The following is a 24,737-nucleotide window of genomic DNA, read 5'->3' on the forward strand; positions in this document are numbered from 1 at the left end:
TAGGAAATTTGTGTCAAAATTTCATTCCTTTAGGAAATTTTATCAAAATTTCATTTCTATAGGAAATTTTGTCAAAATTTCATTTCTATAGGAAATTTTGTCAAAATTTCATTCCTATAGGAAATTTTATCAAAATTTAATTTTTTTAGGAAATTTTGTCAAAAATTAATTTTTATGGCAAATTTTGTCAAAATTTCATTTTTATACGAAATTTTGTCAAAATTTCATTTCTATAGGAAATTTTGTTAAAATTTCATTTTTATGGAAATTTGACAAAATTTAATTTCTACAGGAAATTTGTCACAATTTCATTTCTATAGAAACTTTTGTCAAAATTTAATTTCTTTAGGAAATTTGTCACAATTTAATTTCTATAGAAACTTTTGTCAAAATTTAATTTCTATAGGAAATTTGTGTCAATATTTAATTTCTATAGGAAATTTGTGTCAAAATTTCTTTGCTATAGGAAATTTTGTCAAAATTTCGTTGCTATACGAAATTTTGTCAAAATTTCCTTGCCACCGGAAATTTTGTCAAAAATTTCTGTGCTATAGGAAATTTTGTCAAAATTTCTTTGCTATAGGAAATTTTTGTAAAAAGTTCTTTGCTATATGAAATTTTGTAAAAATTTCGTTTTTATAGGAAATGTTGTGAAAGTTTCATTGCCATAGGCATTTTTTTCAAAATTTCATTTATATAGGAAATTTTGTCAAGATTTTATTTATATATAACATTTTGTCAACATTTTATTTATATATAACATTTTGTCAAAATTTCATTTATATATAAAATTTTGTCAAAATTTCATTATTATATAAAATTTTGCCAAAATTTCTTTGCTATAGAAAATTGTATCAAAATTTCTTTGCAATTGGAAATTTTGTCAAAATTTCATTTCTATAGGAAATTGTGTTAAAATTTATTTACTATAGAAAATTTTGTCAACATTTATTTGCTATAGGTCATTTTTGCATTTTTTGTTTCCTGTAGGATTTTTTTAATTTCTTTTCTATAGAAAATTTTGCAAACATTTCCTTGCTATGGGAAATGTTGTCAAAATTCTTTGCTATAGAAAATTTTGTAAAAATTTCTTTGCCATAGGAAATTTTAGTAAAGTTTCTTTGCAATAGGAAATTTTGTCAACATTTCTTAGTAATAGGTAGTTTTGTCAAAATTTCATTTCTATAGAAAATTTAGTCTACATTTCACCAAGTTCGTGGGCAATGTTTGTGCACTTGAAGAAACATTTCAATTAAAATAGAACCTTGACTTCCCAATGTCAATGAACTTGTGACCATTGCATATTCAAAAGTTTGGGACAAAACAAATGGCAGCATCTTAAAAATATCTGCTAACATTTTTGACAACCCATTAGAAAATCTAAAATGTGAAAACTTAAGCACTAACGTTTAACATATTGACAGCCCATCAGCTACCTCCTATTGTAGCTGATATTTTTAGTCCTCTTCCCCTATTGGTTTTCTAAAGCAACAATTGCAACAAATGGAAAATCTCGTCAAATCTACCAATAATTTTATTGACATCATAAAATTCCACTTGGATACTCGTTAATTATTTCTGTCGATGACTTCAAATCAACATAAATAAATGTTGCTATGGCAAATACATAAAAGGAAGACTAAAACAACAGACAATCATAATATGTTCTACAAATGGGCGAAGAACCATGAAATTTTCGGGTTCATTAAATTTTGAAATGCTATAAACACAAACAGTGGAGCTTAAAATAAATGAAGAGAACGAAATAATTTTATTGATATTAACATCTTAAATAAATGAAAATTTCTTTTAAAATTTTATTAAATTTTTATTTATTTTGTAATTTGTTTCGAATAAATCGCTCCATTGGCAGAAAATTGTCAAGACTACCTACAGCATTCTTCTTCATATTCCCATCGATAGTTTTATCTATCTATCTAGATAGATGTGAGCAGACTGCTTAAGTTAACTTTTTCCAGGTCCGCAAGTAATCTAAAGCTATATGCCCCATATTTGCTTGGTGTCGCTACAACCCTTGCAATTCTCCCATCGAAGATTTGCCATCATAACAGCCTTCTCACGCAGTATGAGCTTGCAGGTAGCCAGGGGCATACCAACAGATTCTAGTTCCCCTGGAATATGTAAGGTAGTACCTAGCCTTGCCAACTCATCTGCTTCGCAGTTCCCCATACCGGGGAGGCACACGCATCCAGATTTCACCCAATATTGTGCTGCTCAGCCTCCTCATTGAGAGATTTGCGGCAGTCGATGGCCGTTTTCGAGTTAAGGAACACAGAGTCCAAGGATTTTATTGCAAGTTGACTGTCTGAGTATATATTAATGCCAACATTTTTTGGAACATTACTTCTCAGCCAATTCGCCACCTCTCTTATTGCTAATGTGACCCACTAAGTGACAATAACATTCATTTTATAGTGAAAATACATGGATATGTAAATGTAATCAACACAGCAGAAAATTCATATTCTATATATCAAATCTTCTTCTTAATATCGTCTTCTAAATTCTAAGTTAGTCCATACGTGGTATATCTTATACAAAACAAGTATATACAGCACTAAGTTCGGCCGGGCCGAATCTTAAATACCCACCACCATGAACCAAATATTAGGGTTTCCTTTGAAATTTCAGGAGGGCTTGAGGACACTTCCCGAAGATAAATTTAAAGATTTCACCTATGAGGACTATATCAGATTCTGGATTTGTAAGAACCATTTTTGTTTGAGTTTTAGAGGAATCATTAACATCTCTTGTAAGTTTGCAAGAAAATTATAAAATAACGTCTTGGTTTGAAATTTTAAATCTGTAGAAGTAAAATCTGGAAATTTTACATTGAGTTTCAAGCAATTTTCATGATCAGTGCGCCTTCTACACCCCCAAGAAGTGAAGTCGGTCTATATGGAGGCATTACCAAATGGACCCATAAAAACTTAATCCGATACACGTTTTTGTGAGCCTAAAATACCAGAATATTTACAATTTCAGGCAAATCAGATAAAAACTTCGGTTTCTAGTGACCCAAGGAGTTAAATCGGGAGATCGTTCTTATGGGGGATATACTAAAATACGGACCGATAAAAACTTCGGATTCTAGAAGCCCAAGAAATAAAATCGGGAAATCGGTCTATATGGGGGCTATACCAAAATATGGACCGATACTCACCATTTTCGGCACACCTCTTTATGGTCCTAAACTACCTCTAGATATCCAATTTCAGACAACATGGATAAAAACTACGGTTTCTATAAGCCCAAGACCCCAAATCGGGAGGTCGTTTTATATGGGGACCATACCAAAACATGGACCGATACTCACAATTTTTGGCACACGTATTTGTGATCCTAAAATACCTCTAGATTTCCAATTTCAGATAAATTGAATAAAAACTGCGGTTTCTATAAGCCTAAGAAGTACAATCGGGAGTTCGGTCTATATGGGGGCTATACAAAAACATGGACCGATACTCACCATTTTTGGGCACACCTCTTTATGGTCATAAAATACCTCTAGATTTCAAATTTCAGGCAAATTGGATAAAAACTACGATTTATATAAGCCCAAGACCCCAAAGGGGGGTTTATATGGGGACTATATCAAAACCTGGACCGATATAGCCCATCTTCGGACTTGACCTGCCTGCAGACAAAAGACGAGTTTGTGCAAAATTTCAGCACGATTGCTTCATTATTGAAGACTGTAGCGTGATTACAACAGACAGACAGACGGACAGACGGACATCGTTATATCGTTTTAGAATTTCTCCCTGATCAAGAATATATATACTTTATATAGTCGGAAATCAATATTTCGATGTGTTACAAACGGAATGACAAACTTATTATACCCCCGTCACCATTCTATGGTGGTGGGTATAAAAAGGCAGATTAAATACGTATTTAATTCACTTTTAGACCGGTGTATATAGAGAAGTCTACAAATAATTACAAACCGATAAATTTTCTCCTCCCAGAAGCTCCGGAGGGAAAATCTGCGGATCGGTTTATATGGGGGCTATATATAATTATGGACCGATATAGGCACATTTTCCCCAAGGTTGTTAGAGACCATATACTAACACCACGTACCAAATTTCAACCGGATCGGATGAATTTTGCTCTTCAAAGAGGCTCCGGAGGTAAAATCTGCGGATCGGTTTATATGGGGGCTATATATAATTATGGCCCGATATGGACCAATTTTTGCATGGTTGTTAGTGACCATATACTTACACAACGTACCAAATTTCAACCGGATCGGATAAATTTTGCTTCTCGAGAGGGCTATATATAATTATGGACCGATATGGGTCAATTGTTGCATGGTTGTTAGAGACCCTATACTTACACAACGTACCAAATTTCAACCGGACCGGATGAAATTTGTTTCTCTAAGAGACTCCGGAGGACAAAGTCTCGGTTTATATAAGGTTTATACGTAAAAGTGGTCCGATATAGCCATTTGCAATGCCATCCGACCTACATCAAAAACAACTACTTGTGCCAAGTTTCAAGTCAATAGCTTATTTCGTTTGGAAGTTATGGTGTCTTAGAGCAATATTTCGATGTGTTACAAACGGAATGACAAAGTTAATAAAAATAATTAGTTTTGCGAGCAAAATCAAATAAATTTTTAGTTTAACTAATTAAAAATTAAAAAAGAGATCAATTAATTTTTAAACAGGTAAAATTTTGATTTCAAATTAATTTTGTTATTCATTATTTTCGTGAAGCGATTTTAATTAAAAAACAAGTATATAGGCCAAGTTCGGCCAGGCCGAATCTTATGTACCCTCCACCATGGATTGCGTAGAAACTTCTACGAAAGGCTGTCATCCACAATGGAATTACTTGGGTTGTGTTATCTTAAAACTTCTTAACAACGTTTTCTAAATTGTGAGTTAGTCCATACGTGGTATATATTAGAAAAAAAGTTATATATAGTTAAGTCTACAAATAATTAGGAATCGATATGGACTTTTGCACGGTACGTAGAGAGCCACAATTGAAAAATGGGGGTCGCTTATATGGGGGCTACATAAAGTTATGAACTTGATATGGACCAATTTGTGTGTGATTGCGGATCGATTTATCTGAGGGCTATATATAACTATACCGATATGGACCTAGTTAGACATGGTTGTTAACGGTCATATACTAGGACAATGTACCAAATTTCAACTGACTCGGATGAAATTTGCTCCTCCAAGTGGCTCCAAAACCAAATCTCGGGATCGGTTTATATGGGGGCTATATATAATTATGGACCGATGTGGATAAATTTTTGCACAGCTGTTAGAGACCATATGCTAACACCATGTACCAAATTTCAGCCGGATCGGATGAAATTTACTTCTCTTAGAGGCTCCGCAAGCCAAATCGAGGGATCGGTTTATATGGGGGCTATATATAATTATGGACCGATGTGGACCAATTTTTGGCATGGTTGTTAGAGACCATATACTAACACCATGTACCAAATTTCAGCCGGATCCGATGAAATTTGCTTCTCTTAGAGGCCTTGCAAGCCAAATCGGGGGATCGGTTTATATTGGGGCTATATATAATTATGGACCAATGTGGACCAATTTCTGCATGGTTCTTGGAGACCATATACTAACACCATGTTCCAAATTTCAGCCGGATCGGATGAAATTTGCTTCTCTTAGAGGCCTCGCAGGCCAAATCGGGGGATCGGTTTATATGGGGGCTATATATAATTATGGACCAATGTGGACCAATTTCTGCATGGTTCTTGGAGACCATATACTAACACCATGTACCAAATTTCAGCCGGATGAAATTTGCTTCTCTTAGAGGCCTCGCAAGCCAAATTTGGGGGTCCGTTTATATGGGGGCTATACGTAAAAGTGGACCGATATGCCCCATTTGCAATACCATCCGACCTACATCAATAACAACTACTTGTGCCAAGTTTCAAGTCGATAGCTTGTTTCGTTCGGAAGTTAGCGTGATTTCAACAGACGGACGGACGGACGGACATGCTTAGATCGACTCAGAATTTCACCACGACCCAGAATATATATACTTTATGGGGTCTTAGAGCAATATTTCGATGCGTTACAAATGGAATAACAAAGTTAATATACCCCCATTATATGGTGGAGAGTATAATTAATTGGATCGATTAATTTGGTGATTAAACTTTTTATTTGCGATCAAAGTGTTCAATTATACTTTTAATTGAAAATAATATTTTAATTGATTCAATTTGGGACAGTTAATATTTGAATTAAAAACGTAAAATTTTTTAAACATTTTCTTAACTGTCTGTATTTTTAATTTGATCAAGAGTTTTTTTTTTTGTTTTTTTTTTTTTTATTATTATATTATTATTAATTCATTTTTACAAATTAATTATATATATACATTTATAAACATATTTATAGCCTCAGCGCCATAATGGCATTATTGAGGCAATCTGGCAACATTTAAACTGTTAATGAAGTCAAAATTAAATTACAACATATTTCATTAAAAGAAAAAAAAAATAATAATACTAATAATAATAATTTTAAATCTTGTTCTATTATATTTAGCATAAATTCAAATTCTGCTTATTCCCATCATCATATTATAAGCATTTCAATATTGTCAATTAGATGACGCTTTAATCTTTGTTTAAATATTGATATTGATTGTGCATCTTTAACATACAATGGCAAATCATTATATTCCATGCTTCCCATAAATTCGATTCTCTGTTAACTATATCAATTATAAATTAATTGATTATGCTTTTTCAATTACAATCAATTTTTTAATTAGAAATATTTTAGTGTGTACCACTAAAATATTACCAAATTCAGTAAAATATCTTTCGATTTGTTTTCAGTGGACCACATTCTCATTTAATTATTGCTATATATTTTTAACGCTGGTGTAACGTATTAGGCACCCAAGTAAAATTTATTCTAAACACCAGTGTTATTGGTCATCTCTGCTTCTCCATTGCCCGCAGGGCTCCAAAGTCAATATATCATCAATCAAACGAAATTTAATTGATCTAATTTTATGTTGTGATTTTAATTCAATGTACATAATAAATTTTTCCGAATTTTTGCTATTGTAGAACATTATTAAACAAATAAATTTATTAGCTTATAGAACCTTGAGGTGTCAATGCGTCAATGAATTTCAGGAGAAGGCCTATGGGGAAAATCGTATATTTGTCGCTGCTACTACTCGTGGTTGCTAAGATGAAAATGTCGATTGATTTTTTATGAAAATTATTGAGCACACATAAATTTCTAAAGACTTTACAACATATTCTACAAAAAAAAAGAAAAAAAAAACATTTCCACATTTATTCTTTTGCTAGAGATGGGTTAGAAGTAATGGGTGGGGTGGCTAGGGTGGTATATGTGCTACCTTCAAGATTCATTACTTCATACTTGTTTGATGCGTAGTGGTATTTGCCTGTGGAGAGGGAAATCATAGAGTGTGTTGTGTTTATGTTTCTGTCCAATGATCATGTTGTCCTTGTTGTTGCTGTTGTTCTAACAACTAAAATTGCTAAAATGAAAGAGAAAAAATCGCTTTGGTCGCTTTTGTGGGCCAAGGCTGAAATATAATATAGTTCAGAGCACCACCATCATCATCTCATCACCACCACCGATGTGTAAAGAATGAAGAAACAGCATTTCGTCTATATATATTTTTAACCCAAACGATTTATGATGAACCGCATGGGTGGTGGCAGAAAATTTTTTTTGTTGTTTTTTGGGAGACTAATTCATAAAGACTTGCTTCTCTTTGGTATTTGGTTGAATTTTTCGTTTTTTTTTCTCGAAACAAATTTCTGGGCGTCGCTCTGTATGCCAAATATGTTTTTGAAGGCCATTACAATGTTGCAATTAGGTTTTTCTTTGGCGCCCCATGTCATCTTCCATTGGCATATATTTCTGAGAACTTTTTGAAGAGCACTTACCTTCAAATGCAATATCGAAATATTTACATATCACACAAGCGTGTTTATGACATTCTTAAATTTTACATCATAGAAATATGTAAAAAAAAATGTATATAAATAATTATAATATATTAATATAGACAATAATAGAGGAATTTATATCATATCCTATATTTTGCTGATGTTTTTTTACATTCAAAATAAATACTTTTCAGCTTAAAACCATGCATTGACTAAACTACAAGTGTAGCTTAACCAACAGAGGAAAAGTATGCTTGTCAAAACAAAACGAATGAAGATAGAGGAAACACGCTCAAAAACAAAACCCAGCCAACTACATTCAAATCGATAATTTGAGTTTCGCAAAGGAAGAGAGACATGCTTGCAAATTTGTTTAGGCAGTAGCCGACTATCAAATCAAAGCTTTTTTCGGAAGGTTCAAGTGTAGTTCACTTTGGGTTGAGTGAATTACACGAATTTATTCTGATAATGTGTTGATAGTTTTGCTGCAAGTATAGGATGCTGATGAGGAATGTGGTAATTCCGAAACAGCTGTACATCCAACCACACACAGAGAAGGAATATGATCACCTCAAACATGTTTTAAGAGCAAAATGTTATTTTTGGGTGGTGACCATGTAACATGGTTTTCGCAACCATGTTATTTTCTCGGAAATCATGTATCTGATTTCGGCAAGCAGATTATATTTGACGAGAAAATAACATTTTAGTGGCAAACATGTTACATGGTCACCATACAAAAATAATATTTTGCTCTTGAAACATGTTTGAGGTGATCATATTCCTTCTCTGCGTGCATCTTGCAGTCTATAGGCCTTTCCCCAAATAAATTTGACAAGCATACTTTTCCTCTGTTGGTTAAGCTACACTTTTGGTTTAGTCAAAGCATGGACTTAAGCTGAGATCAAAAACAACAATAACGATTGAAGAGAAACCAATAACAAACAAAACGAATAAATACTTCTTTAAATCAAATGAATAGTTTTTCATCTCAAAGGAAATAAAAAAAAAATTGTCGTAAGGCCAAATATTTCATGTCCTTAACATACGAATGCGAATTTTGATTAGCATAGAAGAGGAATTTCTCCGTTTCAAAGTTTTTTTGCCTTGTCCAACAGTTGATGAAGTGTTCAATGAAGTCGTTTTGTCCTTATAGTTAAGTGATTCGACTAGAAATTGGAATTTTAAAATTAAAGAAAAATGTGTTTGCCAAAGGTCAACCTAGGTTTAATAATTCTGAAAAAATCTTCAAAATCAATGAAAGCGCCGGACTATTAACCACTCCATATATTCACACATTGAGGATGGAGATTCTCATCATAAACTCTTGGGAGTTTGGGGACCCATATACTACAATTTTAGTGGTTGGTATTGCCACATGCTAAGAAAAAAAAGTTTGGAAAACGTGTACCGAAAACGTTTTTCTTTTGTTAGTTTTTTGAATTGCTTCCAAAATTTTAAACTTTTATCACCAAAAAAATTCGTTTGTTACAAAATTTTTATTTTTTCAATAAAAAAAAAAATTGTTTTTGAACCAACAACACAGTCCATTTCGTTTATATCAACACTGTTCTTTTCTGACTTTAAGTCTTTAATAAGACACATTTTACAGTTCATAGTAAAAAATTAATATAGTAGTATATAATGTTGAACATCTTTTCGGAATCTTCCGAACATATCTAGAATATATTAAAACAAGTATATACGGCCGTAAGTTCGGCCAGGCCGAAGCTTATGTACCCTCCATCATGGATTGCGTAGAAATTTCATCTAAACACTGCCATCCACAATCGAATTACTTAAGTTGCGGTAACGCTTGCTGATGGCAAGGTATCTTAAAACCTCCTAACACCATCTTCTAAATTGTATGTAAATCCATACGTGGTATATATTAAATCAAAAAAGATCGATCCAATACGTATATAAATCAGTTTGACAAAGTAGACATAAAATTTTGACAAAATTTTCTACAGAAATAAAATTTTAACAAAATTTTCTATAGAAATAAAATTTTCACAAAATTTTCTATAGAAATAAAAATTTTTACAAAATTTTCTATAGAAAGAAAATTTTGACAAAAATTTCTACAGAAATAAAATTTTAACAAAATTTTCTATAGAACTAAACTTTTGACAGAATTTTCTATAGAAATAAAATCTTGGTAGATTATTTTTGGCTCGAGTGGCAACCATGATTATGAACCGAATAAAATTTGAACAAAATTTTCTATAGAAATAAAATTTTGACAAAATTTTCTATAGAAATAAAATTTTGACAAAATTTTCTATAGAAATAAAATTTTGACAATGATGAAAATTTTATTATGAACCGAATAAAATTTTAACAAAATTTTCTCTAGAAATAAAATTTTGACAAAATTTTCTATAGAAATAAAATTTTGGTAGATTATTTTTGGCTCTAGTGGCAACCATGATTATGAACCGATATGGACCAATTTTTGTGTGATTGGACCAATTTTGGTATGGTTTTTAGCGACCATATACTAACACCACGTTCCTACTTTGAACCGGATCGGATGAATTTTGCTCCTCCAAGAGGCTCCGGAGGTCAAATCTGGAGAACGTTTTATATGGGGGCTATATATAATTATGGACCGATATGGACCAATTCTGGCACGGTTGTTAACGATCATATACTAACACCATGTTCCAAATTACAACCGGATTGGATGCAATTTGCTCCTCTTTGAGGCTTCGCAAGCCAAATCTGGAGATCGGTTTATATGGGGTCTATATATAATTATGGACCGATGTGGACCAATTTTTGCATGGTTGTTAGAGACCATATACCAACACCATGTACTAAATTTCAGCCGGATCGGATGAAATTTGCTTCTCTTAGAGGCTCCGCAAGCCAAATCGGGGGATTGGTCTATATGGGGGGCTATATATAATTATTGACCGATGTGGACCAATTTTTGCATAGTTGTTAGAGACCATATACCAACACCATGTACCAAATTTAAGCCGGATCGGATGAAATCTGCTTCTCTTAGAGGATCGGCAAGCCAAATTTGGGGGTCCGTTTATATGGGGGCTATACGTAAAAGTGGACCGATATGGCCCATTTGCCAAGTTTCAAGTCGATAGCTTGTTTCGTTCGAAAGTTAGCGTTATTTCAACAGACAGAGGAACGGACGGACATGCTCACATCGACTCAGAATTTCACCACGACCCAGAATATATATACTTTATGGGGTCGTAGAGCAATATTTCGATGTGTTACAAACGGAATGACAAAGTTAATATACCCCCATTCTATGGTGGAGGGTATAAAAATTGTCGTGACGCCAAAGAATTCATGTCCTTAAAATACGAGTGCGTATTTTGAGAAGCATAGAAGAGGCATTTCTCCGTTTCAAAGTTTTTTTTTGCCTTGTCCAAAAGTTGATGAAGTTTTCAATGAAGTCGTTTTGTCCTTATACACTCAAAAAAGTTTACTTGGATCCAAAGATTGTCACCTTCACTTAAGGATTCCTCTTGATAGCATAGATGCCACCCATACCATTTTCCGGCACGGATCCAGTCAAAATTGAGCTCTATACCATGACGGTATTGTTGTAGGATTATAAAAATGGTAGTGTTCCAATAATTGTTAATATTAATATTAATAAATATAAAATACAGTATTTATCAAAAATATATGAGTATATATTAGCAAAAATCGATCAATGTTAATAGAATTTCTCTGCATTTCCATGGTGGTGGGTATTTAAGCTTCGACCGGGCGGAACTTAAATCTGATCTTACTTGTTTAAATTCAATTTTTTCCTTCAACATATGAAAAAAATATTATTTGTAGTAAATTTTCTTTAATTTAATTATTGTAACATGTTGCAATTAGAAAACTGTTTTAGTTAAAAATTTCTAAAATAAACATACATTTTCTTTCATGGTACACTTTTTTGGATGTAGTTTTTAGTTTTTGCATAGTACAAATATATTTTTCCCTTTACACTCAAGAAAAAAAAAATGATAAATCACTTAACTTGCAACACCTTGTCAAAGAGAGTGCCATGAAATTGAAAAAGTCAAAACCGCACTGCTTCAAATGACCGCTGGGATGAATTTTTAAATGTTTTCATTTTTTTATTTTTTTTCTATACTGTTTGCTATATTTTATTGTCTACGATTTATTTTTATACCCACCACCATAGGATGGGGGGTATATTAACTTTGTCATTCCGTTTGTAACACATCGAAATATTGCTCTAAGACCCCATAAAGTATATATATTCTGGGTCGTGGTGAAATTCTGAGTCGATCTGAGCATGTCCGTCCGTCCGTCTGTTGAAATCACGCTAACTTCCGAACGAAACAAGCTATCGACTTGAAACTTGGCACAAGTAGTTGTTATTGATGTAGGTCGGATGGTATTGCAAATGGGCCATATCGGTCCACTTTTACGTATAGCCCCCATATAAACGGACCCCAAAATTTGGCTTGCGAGGCCTCTAAGAGAAGCAAATTTCATGCGATCCGGCTGAAATTTGGTACATGGTGTTGGTATATGGTCTCTAACAACCATGCAAAAATTGGTACACATCGGTCCATAATTATATATAGCCCCCATATAAACCAATCCCCCGATTTGGCTTGCGAGGCCCTTAAGAGAAGCAAATTTCATCCGATCCGGCTGAAATTTGGTACATGGTGTCAGTATATGGTCTCTAACAACCATGCAAAAATTGGTCCACATCGGCCCATTATTATATATAGCCCCCATATAAACCGATCCCCCGATTTGGCTTGCGAGGCCTCTAAGAGAAGCAAATTTCATCCGATCCGGCTGGAATTTGGTACATGGTGTTAGTATATGGTCCTTAACAACCATGCAAAAATTGGTCCACATCGGTTCATAATTATATATAGCCCCCATATAAACCGATCACCAGATTTGACCTCCGGAACGTCTTGGAAGACCAAAATTCATCTGATTCAGTTGAAATTTGGTACGTGGTGTTAATATATGGCCTCAAACTCCCATGCAAAAATTGGTCGATATCGGTCCATAATTATATATAGGCCCCATATAAACCGATCCCCAGTGACGTCCAGAGCCCCTTGGAAGAGCAAAATTCTTCCCATTCGGTTGGAATTTGGTACGTGGTGTTAGTATATGGTATCCACCAACCATGCAGGAATTGGTTCCTATCAGTCCATAATTATATATAGCTCCCATATAAACCGATCCCCAGATTTGACCTCCGGTGCCTTTTGGAAAACCAAAATTCATCCGATCTGCTTGAAATTTGGTACGTGGTGGTAGTATATGATGTTTAACAACCATGCCAAAAGTGGTCCATATCAGTCCATAATCGTACATAGTCCCATATAAACCGATCCCGAGATTTGGTTTTGGAACCTCTTGGAGGAGCAAATTTCATCCGAGTGAGTTGAAAATTGGTACATTGTGCTAGTATATGGCCATTAACAACCATGCCTAACAAGGTCCATATCGGTCTATAGTTATATATGGCCCTCAGATAAATCGATCCCCAATCACACAAAAATTGGTCCATAACAAGTTCATAATTGTATATAGCCCCCATATAAGCGACCCCCATATTTCAATTCTGGCTCTCTACGTACAAAAAGTCCATATCGATTCGTAATTATTTGTAGACTTAACTATACATAACTTTTTTGTCTAATATATACCATGTATGGACTAAATCACAATTTAGAAAACGATGTTAAGAAGTTTTAAGATACCACAACCCAAGTAATTCGATTGTGGATGATAGTCTTTCGTAGAAGTTTCTACGCAATCCATGGTGGTGGGTACATAAGATTCGGCCTGGCCGAACTTGCGGCCGTCTATACTTGTTTTCACTTAAAATGGCCAAATAGAATAATTTTTAAGACTTGCATAAGATAACTTCGTCGAAATTATAAAAAAAAACTCCAGGGATTTTTTTTAAAAAGTAATGTTTGCGGAACAACATACAATTTTTTGTTTTGATGCGAAATTAGTACCAGCCGAATGGCTACCATGACCATACCACATCCTTTTCATCATATTTTGACTGTGTTGAGTTTTATGTAATGTTTAGAAAAAACTTCCTGTCCTGTTGGTGAAAAATAAAAACCTTTGTCCTAAAAATAGGAAGCCATCAACGCCACGGGGCCAGGGTATATGCTTTAATCGCAATCTCAACTGTGAATATATTGAGTTCAATTGTCTCTTGGTCACTTTGACTTTCCCTTGCTGGTTAGTCCTATCGATTTTGGACGGTCAAAAATTTAGATTGACCCTTGATTACTTACGTTCACATTGAATTTAAAATTAGGCGGTTCTTTATCTTCCAAATTGAATTAGCGAGTTGTATCTTATTTTATAATCTAATGTTCTTCAACCCCATAGGATGTTATTCCGAATATGAATTATATCACTTTATTTGAGTCGCATTCACATCTGATTTACACTTACAACTTTTAAGTCAGTTCTTTAAAGTATGGTGTTCTTCAGTATATCCTTCTGATTCAACTCCATGATGGAGAATTTAGGATCTTCACTATAGTCGTATATGGTCTGATTTCCTTCTTTTATTGCTTGCTAAAATTTTCGTATTGAATTTTCAATCTGTAATACAACTTACATAGACCAACAAACAACGAAGACCGTTTCGCGTCGCTTGTCCTTTACCCTTTCACTACCGATGTCCACTTAGAAGGACATTCGAAAAAGACACCAAATTCTATTTTCCCACTTAGTTTTGATTTATTTCTCGATGTTATTTTAAAGTAGAGGCTTTATTCTAAATAAGTTATAAATATTGTCCATATTGGTGAGGTCTAAAATACATTTTTATGAACTTCTTTAACAATGAACGAAAAATACGAAAATTTGAGACAATTTTTCTACCGTATGTTTCAATTTGTAAAAAAAACTATAGCTGATACTTTTTCAGGTTCTTTTTTGTTTTTTTTTTCTCACATTTCGAAATATATTATAGGGCAAATAGCGCTTATTTTCGTAAGGCAATTTGGTCACAATTCAAGAATCAAGTTTTCAGAAGAAGCTCATATAGCTCTTGTAGTAATTGAGGTGGGTTTTCAAAATGAAAATTTTTGTTCTACATGCTGTTACTACAAGTAAAAACAGAAGAAAACTAAATGTTTTTAACATTAGGTTTATTTCGGTAGTGAAAGGGTTAAAATAGGATTGCGATATATTTTTTTTCCTTAGTCAAAAGTAGATAAACTTTTCAATAAAGTCGTTTTGTCTTGACTAAGGTCAACCTTGCTTTAATAATTCTGAAAAATTCTTCCAAAATACCATTTAATTATTGTGATTTTCATGAGGCGATTAATTTACGGCACACCCTGTTCTTGTAATAATTAAATATTATTCGTGAAACTTGAGCAACAGTTCTAATTAATTGTTTTAAATGATAACGTTTTTTAATCAAATTTGTCAACAAATTGGTTTCCGTCGTCTAGATTCCTCAAGATGAGATCACCACCTGAAATATTTAATAGGACATAGATTTATTTGCAATTTAGGGCAAGTGGTGCATGGCACATTAAGATGACCTTCTGGCATGCAATCATATTAGCTAGCGATATGAAATTTTATAACTGCAAGTAAGATTGAAAACGTGTGCTTTAGATTTGACGATAGTATAAGAGGAGACAGGAATATATTCAGGTTTAGAAAATAAATTCACTCGAAACATTTTCACTAATGGCTAATTAAATGTAGATTAGTGATTAATATAAATAATTGAGAGTGTTTAGAGATAACCATATTGAGTGTTAATATTAATCTATAGACTCAAAATTCTGTGGTACTTATACTTCGATAATCATTTATCGATAGATAGTGGAGTGAACAGCTGATTTATGGGCAGTAAAAATTATAATCGAAAACTGTAATTAATGTGCTATCAGCTGTTTTGTATGTATAATAAATCTAACGATCAGCTATTATGGGAATATTACGCTATTAATAACGAAATGTTCGGATATTAGCTGGATGTGTAGGATAAAATATGTGATCGGCCTTATTTATTGCCAGGATAAATTGTAATCATGTCCGTGAAAATACAGTTTACCTTGAAATGTATGTTAACATTGCCTCCGTACGGAACACAGCTATGTCATAACAGAGCTCTGTTAAGTACTTAACAAAAAGTGAACGTTTACTTATAAAAGCTTTCACTGTGCAAAAACTATAGAGGGGGGGTAGTGTACACCCATATACCAAGTTTTAGGGGTCGATGATATGATTTCAGAAGGTTCTGTGCAAGAATTCGAGATATTTTCACTTTAATTGGTGATCGAGCTACAGTTAAAGTCAAATGTGCCACTACTAAAACTATAGAGGGGGCAGTGTACACTAGATAGGGTCACGGCCTAAAGGAAAAAAAAAAGTTGATGCAGTCACCCCCCAGTTTTGTAGATTATTCGAAGATAATTTCAGAATACCAAAACCTTTTTTTCGTGCACCCTACGACCCCCGAAATACAATTTATTGTGCTGTGTCGTCATTTGAAGTCCGATCGAAAAGAAACGCATATCGTTGTTCGTGGTTGATCATGTGCTATATTTCGTGCATTGGTCATTTTTGACTCCGACGTCAAATTTGATTTTTAATTTTTTTATTTCGCTTCGTGTACCCCTATGATGCCCATTTCTGATTACCATTATAAAGATCTTAACTAAATATGAAACTTTTGCTTTTGAAGTATTTACTTATATTCATAAACAAAAAAGTTACAGAGATTTTAAAAAGTCAATAGGTCACCCTACACACCACCAAATAGTTTTTGCTGCGTTGTCATGATGTCCGATCGAAACCACATGCACATCGTTATTCACATCTACGAAATTAATTTATAAGGCATTTAGAACACAAAACCTGTTTATCTGTAAATTTCTAACGGTACCTTTGTATACATACTCGTTGTTTGCACTACGGCATTTTCTGCGTTATGCATGTGCATGTGTTTTAGCTAGAACAATTTGAGAGTCTACTGTTTTAAAATTCTAACAATCACTTTCGCTACATAATTTTTTAAGTCTGTCCATATTTTTGTGAGAGAAGGCTGTTGTTTTCACTTTTTTCAAATACTATCAACAGCCAAACCTCAGAATTGTCAACAACAGTACTGAGGTGGGATAATCCACCGCTCAAAAACTTTTTGGTGTTCGGTCGAAGCAGGAAAATTTTCTATAGAAATAAAATTTTGACAAAATATAGAAATAAAATTTTGACAACATTTTCTATAAAAAAAAATTAACAAAATTTTCTATAGAAATAAAATATTGACAAAATTTTATTTAGAAATAAAGTTTTAATAAAATTTTCTATAGAAATTAAATTTTGACGAAATTTTCTATATAAATAAAATTTTGACGAAATTTTCGATAGAAATAAAATTTTAACAAAATTTTCTATAGAAATAAAATTTTGAAAAAATTTTTGATAAAATGTTCCATAGAAATTAAATTTTGACGAAATTTTCTTTAGGAATAAAATCTTTTCGAAATTTTCGATAGAAACAAAATTTTGACAAAAAATTCTAAAGAAATACAATTTTGACAAAATTTTCTAGAGAAATAAAATTTTGACAAAATTTTCTATAGAAATAAAATTTTAACAAAATTTTCCATAGAAATAAAATTTTGAAAAAATTTTCTTTAGAAATAAATTTGTGATAAATCTTTCTATAGAAATGAAATTTTGACGAAATTTTCTTTAGAAATAAAATGTTGACGAAATTTTCGATAGAAATCAAATTTTAACAAACTTTTCGATAGAAATAAAATTTTAACAAACTTTTCGATAGAAATAAAATTTTGAAAATTTGTTTTTAAAAAATTAAGTTTTGATAAAATTTTCAATAGAAATTAAATTTTGACGAAATTTTCTATAGAAATAAAATTTTGACAAAATTTTCTAGAGAAATACAATTTTGACAAAGTTATCTAGAGAAATAAAATTTTGACAAAATTTTCTATAGAAATAAAATTTTAACAAAATTTTCTATAGAAATAAATATTTTATAAAATTTTCTACAGAAATAAAATATTGAAAAAATTTTCTATAGAAATAAAATTTTTGACAAAATTATCAATAGGAATAAAATTTCGACAAATTTCTATAAAAATAAAATTTTGACAAAATTTTCTACACAAATAAAATTTTGACAAAATTTTCTATAGAAATAAAATTTTGACAAAATTTTCTATAGAAATAAAATGTTGACAAAATTTTCTTTGGAAATAAAATGTTTACAAAATTTTCTATAGAAATAAAATCTTCACAAAATTTTCTATAGAAATAAAATTTTGACAAAATTTTCTACAGAAATAAAATCTTGACAACATTTTCTATAGAAATAAAATTTTGACAAAATTTTCTATAGAAATAAAATTTTGACAAAATTTTCTATAGAAATAAAATTTTGACAAAATTTTCTATAGAAATACAATTTTGACAAAATTTTCTATAGAAATAAAGTTTTGACAAAATTTTCGATAGAAATAAAATTTTGACAAAATTTTCTATAGGAATAAAATTTCACGAAATTTTTGATAGAAATAAAATTTTGACAAAATTTCTTTAGAAGTGAAATAAAATTTTGACAAAATTTTCTATAGAAATAAAATTTTGACGAAATTTTCGATAGAAATAAAATTTTCATAGAAATAAAATTTTGACAAAATTTCGTTAGAAGTTAAATTTTGAAAATATTTTCTATAGAAAGAAAATACTGACAAAAATTTCTATAGAAATAAACTTTTGACAAAATTTTCTATAAAACAAAAAAAAAATTGTCAAAATTTTCTATAGAAATAAAATTTTGACAAAATTTTCTATAGAAATAGAATTTTGAAAAAATTTTCTATAGAAATAAAATTTTGACAAAATTTTCGATAGAAATAAAATTTTCATAGAAAAAAAATTTTGACAAAATTTTCTTATAAGTAAAATGGTGACAAAATTTTCTATAGAAAATAAAATTTTGACAAATTTCTCTATATAAATTAAATTATGACAAAATTTTCTATAGAAATAAAATTTTGACAAAACTTTCTACAGACACAAAATAGTGACAAAATTTTCTATAGAAGTAATATGTTGACAACATTTTCGATAGAAATAACATTTTGACAAAATATTCTATAGAAATAACATTTTGAGAAATTTTCTATAGAAATAAAATTTTGACAAAATTTTCTATACAAATAAAATTTTGACAAAATTTTCTATAGAAATAAAATTTTGAAGAAATTTTCGATTGAAATAAAATTTGCATAGAAATAAAATTTTGACAAAATTTTCTATAGAAATAAAATTTTGACAAAATTTTCTATAGAATATAAATTTTTGACAAAATTTTCATAGAAATAAATGTTGACAAAATTTATTTGGAAGTAAAATTATGACAAAATTTTCTCTAGAAATAAAATTTTGACAAGATTTTCTATAGAAATAATATTATGCAAAATAAGAATCGTTTCTTTGGTAGATTTTGGTAATATTTTCTCCAATTTTTGGTAGATTATTTTTGCCTAGTAGTCGCTTTTCTAATTTAGTCTTCACTTTTTGTTAAAGTTAACTTTATTTTTTCCTTTGTTAAGTAGCTCTTTTATGGACCGGATAAATTACAATCTTAGAGTAAATGGAATTATTATTCACGCTTTCATTACCCATTGTTCTGGTCTTACTCCTTAAACCTTTGTAATGAGGTCTATATTCGTTAAACTCTCGATAATTTTTCGATATTATTCCTATGGTGGTATCTCTGGGTTTATTCTATTTGTGTCGGTATTTGTGCATATGGTCGATAACATTGTCTAGACCTCGATTTCGAAATAGTTCAGAGTAAACAAAACTAAACCACACATTTCCGGATGACATTTTCGAAAACAAATTTTGAAAATAAACGAAGACGATGGTGTCGATGCCAGCCAGTGCAATGTTTAACTTCAGCATCAATTCATTACAAGAAATTTATAAACAAACACAAAAAAATGCCAGCATATTGGGAGGTGTCGTATTATGGTGTAGGGAAAGTGTTCGATGAAAAGTCCATACAATTTGATGAAAATACATTAGAAATGAAAGAAAGAAAGAGATAAATGAATAAATAATGAAGAAGTACACGGACAAAAATTATGTAAATTACAAAATACTGTCCCAATACTTTTTACAAATGCAAAATTCAGAAGCTTGCTTTCTTTCTCCCATAACATATAATTATTAGAGAATAACGTCAAATATTATTAAACAAACATCGTTTTATTGTTTTTGAGCGAATTTGGTTTTGTTTAAACTGTATGCATTTAAAGTAAACCCTTCTTGTAAAGAAATACCTTTCAGTTAGGAATTGTCTACTTATAACAGGTCAATTTGAATATGATAATATATTTTACGTTTGATGAAAAGTGTCCACTTTTGATATTTATCCGCTTTTCAGATTGTACAATTTTGAGAAATTTGCATGCGTAGTTAAATATAGTCGCTATGTGTTGATTTGTTCCACTTCGTAAGAGTAAGAATTTGTAAAAGGTTACCACCTAAAATTCGTACTCTTAATCACTAAGAATATTCTGTTCGGTACTGTTTCGTACCATTTCACTACTTAGTACACTTTTTGTAAAATTACAGCAAAAACTGTTATTTTGATATTTTATACAGGCTGTATATATTTTAATTTTATTGCTCAAAAGCAAAATTTTGGAAATAACATCAAATTTTAGAAACATATTAGATTTGTTCGATGTGTCAACCTTTGGTACAAATTACGGCCTTCAAACGACCGCCAAAGCCACCACACGTGACACGTCATTGCATCCGCGGTATTATGGCCCATTTCCGGTAAAGCGCCGTGTTGAGTTGATCGACACTTTGGTAGTTTTTAGTGCCTACCTTATTCTCGAAAATGATCGACGCCCAAAAGTCCTTACAGATTGAGATCAGATTATTGGTTAACGCGTACTGAGCGCGATTGTGATGTGTACTCTAGGAAAGACCATGGTCTGAGGCCGAAATGTTTGAATGCTCAGGGCTTCAATATTGTCTTTAGAATTTATTCCCGATAATTAGCGCAACGTACGAATGCCACAATTGGTAGAATTCTACCAAAAATGATTGGTAGAATTCTTAATGTTTTGGTAGATTTTGCAAAATATTCTTCTCCAACTAAGAGCTACTTTACAAATTTTCTATAGAACTAAATTTTTGAGAAAATTTTCTATAGAACTAAAGTTTTGTCAAAATTTTCTATAGAAATACAATTTTGTTAAAATTTTCTATAGAAATAAAATTTTGATAAATTTTTCTATTGAAATAAAACTTTGACAAAACTTTCTATAGAAATCAAATTTTCAGAAATTTTTCTATAGAATTAATATTTTGAGAAAATTTTCTATAGAAATAAAATTTTCATAGAATTAAAATTTTGTCAAAATATCTTTAGAAGTAAAATTTTGACAAAATTTTCTATAGAAATAAAATGTTGAAAATATTTTCTATAGAAATCAAACTTTGAAAAAAGTTTCTCCAAAAATAAATTTTTGAGAAAAGTTTCTATAGAAATAACATTTTGTTAAAATTTTTGTATAGAAATACAATTTTGACAAAATTTTTTATAGAAATAAATTTTTGAAAAAATTTTTTATAGAAATAAATTTTTGAAAAAATTTTCAATAGAAATAAAATTTTAACAAATTTGATAAAATTTCTATAGAAATAAAATTTAGACAAATATAGAAATAAAATTTTCATAGAATTAAAATTTTGTCAAAATATCTTTAGAAGTAAAATTTTGACACATTTTTCTATAGAAGTACCATTTTGACAAAATTTTCTATAGAAATAAAATTTTGACAATATTTTCTATAGAAATCAAACTTTGAAAAAAGTTTCTCCAAAAATAAATTTTTGAGAAAAGTTTCTATAGAAATAACATTTTGTTAAAATTTTTGTATAGAAATACAATTTTGACAAAATTTTTTATAGATATAAATTTTTGACAAAATTTTCAATAGAAATAAAATTTTAACAAAATTTTCTATAGAAAAAAAAATTGATAAAATTTCTATAGAAATAAAATTTAGACAAATATAGAAATAAAATTTTCATAGAATTTAAATTTTGTCAAAATATCTTTAGAAGTAAAATTTTGACAAAGTTTTCTATAGAAATACAATTTTGACAAAATTTTCAATAGAAATAAAATTTTAACAAAATTTTCTGTAGAAAAAAAAAATTGATAAAATTTTTATAGAAATAAATTTTTGACAAAATTTTCAATAGAAATAAAATTTTAACAAAATTTTCTATAGAAAAAAAAATTGATAAAATTTCTATAGAAATAAATCTTTGACAAAATTTTCAATAGAAATAAAATTTTAACAAAATTTTCTAACGACATAAAATTTTGTTAAAATTTTCTATAGAAATAAAAATTTAGAAAAAGTTTCTATAGAAATAAAATTTTTCCAAAAATTTAAATGTTGAAAAAATTTTCTATAGAAATACAATTTTGAGAAAATTTTCTATAGAAATACAACTTTGACAAAATTTTTCCCGATAATAACCGCAAAGTGCGATTGCCACAATTAGTAGAATTCTACCAAAAATGGTAGATTTTTTATTGTTTAATAGATTGGTAGAATTAATAATGTTTTGGTAGATTTTGCAAAATATTCTTTTCCAGCTAGAGATACTTTACAAATTTTCTATAGAACTAAATTATTGAAAAAAATGCAATAGAAATAATTTTTTAAGAAAATTTTCTATAGAATTAAAATTTTGAGGAAAGTTTCTATCGAATTAAAACTTCGATAAAATTTTCTATAGAAATAACATTTTGAGATCATTTTCTAAAGAAATAAAGTATTGTCAAAATTGTCTAGAGGAATACAATTTTGTTAAAATTTTCTATAGAAATAAAATTTTGAGAAAAATTTCTATTGAAATAAAACTTTGACAAGACTTTCTATAGATATCAAATTTTCATAAATTTTTCTATAGAAATATTATTTTGGGAAAATTTTCTATAGAAATAAAATTTTGACAAAACTTTTTATTGAAATCAAATTTTCAGATATTTTTCTATAGAAATAAAACTTTGAAAAAGTTTCTACAGAAATAAATTTTTGAGAAAAGTTTCTACAATAACAACATTTTGTTAAAATTTTTGTATAGAAATACAATTTTGACAAAAATTTTTATAAAATAAATTTTTTACAAAATTTTCAATAGAAATAAAATTTTAACAAAATTTTCTAACGACCTAAAATGTTGCTAACATTTTTTATAGAAATAAAAATTGAGTGAAAGTTTCTATAAAAATAAAATTTTCTCAAAATTTTAAATGTTGAAAAAAAAATTTCTATAGAAATACAACTTTGACAAAATTTTTCCCGATAAGAATCGCAAAGTGCGATTGTCACAATTGGTAGAATTCTACCGAAAATGGTAGATTTTTTATTGTCTGGTAGATAGGTAGAATTATTAGTTTTTCTATAGAACTAAATTTTTGAAAAAATTTGCTATATAAATTAATAATAATTTTTTATAGAAATAAATTTTTGACAAGATTTTCTATAGAAATAAAATTTTAACTCGATTTTATAATGACATAAAATTTTGATAAAATCTTCTAAAGAAATAAAATTTTAACAAAACTTTGTATAGAAATAAAAATTTAGAAAAAGTTTCTATAAAAATAAAATTTTGAGAAAATTTTATTTCTATAGAAATTTAATGATGAAAAAATTTTCTATGCAAATAATTTGACAAAATTTTCTATGGAAATAAAATTTTGTAAAAATGTTCTATAGAAATAAAATTTTGTCAAAATTTTCTATAGAAATAAAATTTTGTCAAAATTTTCTATAGAAATAAAATTTTGTAAAAATTTTCTATAGAAATAAAATTTTGTCAAAATTTATATAAAAATAAAATTTTGTCAAAATTTTTAATAGAAATACAATTTTGTCAAAATTTTCTATAGAAATAAAATTTTGTCAAAATTTTCTATTGAAATAAAATTTTGTCAAAATATATATAAAAATAAAATTTTGAGAAAATTTTCTACGTAAATAAAATTTTTTGTAGCAATACAATGTTCACAAAATTTATTATAGAAAAAATTTATAGAAAAAAAATTGTATAGAAATAAAATTTTGTTAAAATTTTCTATAGAAATAAAATTTTGTCAAGATTTTCTATTGAAATAAAATTTTGCCAAAATTTATATAAAAATAAAATTTTGTCAAATTTTCTGTAGAAATAACGTTTTGTCAAAATTTTCTATAGAAATAAAATTTTGAGAAAATTTTCTACGTAAATAAAATTTTTTGTAGCAATAAAATGTTCACAAAATTTTTTATAGAAAAAATTGTTCGAGAAAAATTTTTATAGAAATAAAATTTTGTTAAAATTTTCTATAGAAATAATATTTTGGAAAAAAAATTTAATAAAAATAAAATTTTGACATAAGTTTCTATAGAACAAAATTCTGAGAAATTTTTCTATAGAAAAAAATTTTTCCAAAATCCGATTTTTTTGGTTTGTTTTGTTTGTTAGTTTTTTTGGTAACATTTTTTCCAAATTTTTCTTAGATTATTTTTGGCTCGAGTAGCAACCGTGATTCCATCACGAAGAACAGCGGTTTAGAAATGTGAACTGAAGTGGGTTGCAATACAAATTTCGAAAATTCTGACTGCCAAGTTCTGGCCAATTTTTGATCAGCCCTACTCCAAAGGATTTTAGCCGT

At 29.6% G+C, this 24,737-nt stretch overlaps 1 protein-coding gene across 2 annotated transcripts in view; it reads left to right on the plus strand.

Moving 5' to 3' along the window:
- Zasp52 (Z band alternatively spliced PDZ-motif protein 52) overlaps positions 1 to 24,737 on the plus strand; it is a 510,804-nt gene that overhangs the window by 13,826 nt on the left and 472,241 nt on the right. The gene's annotated exons all lie outside the window — the stretch shown is intronic.

This window comes from Haematobia irritans, chromosome 5 (genome assembly GCF_050003625.1).
Source record: "Haematobia irritans isolate KBUSLIRL chromosome 5, ASM5000362v1, whole genome shotgun sequence".
NCBI classification, from domain to species: Eukaryota; Metazoa; Arthropoda; class Insecta; order Diptera; family Muscidae; genus Haematobia; species Haematobia irritans.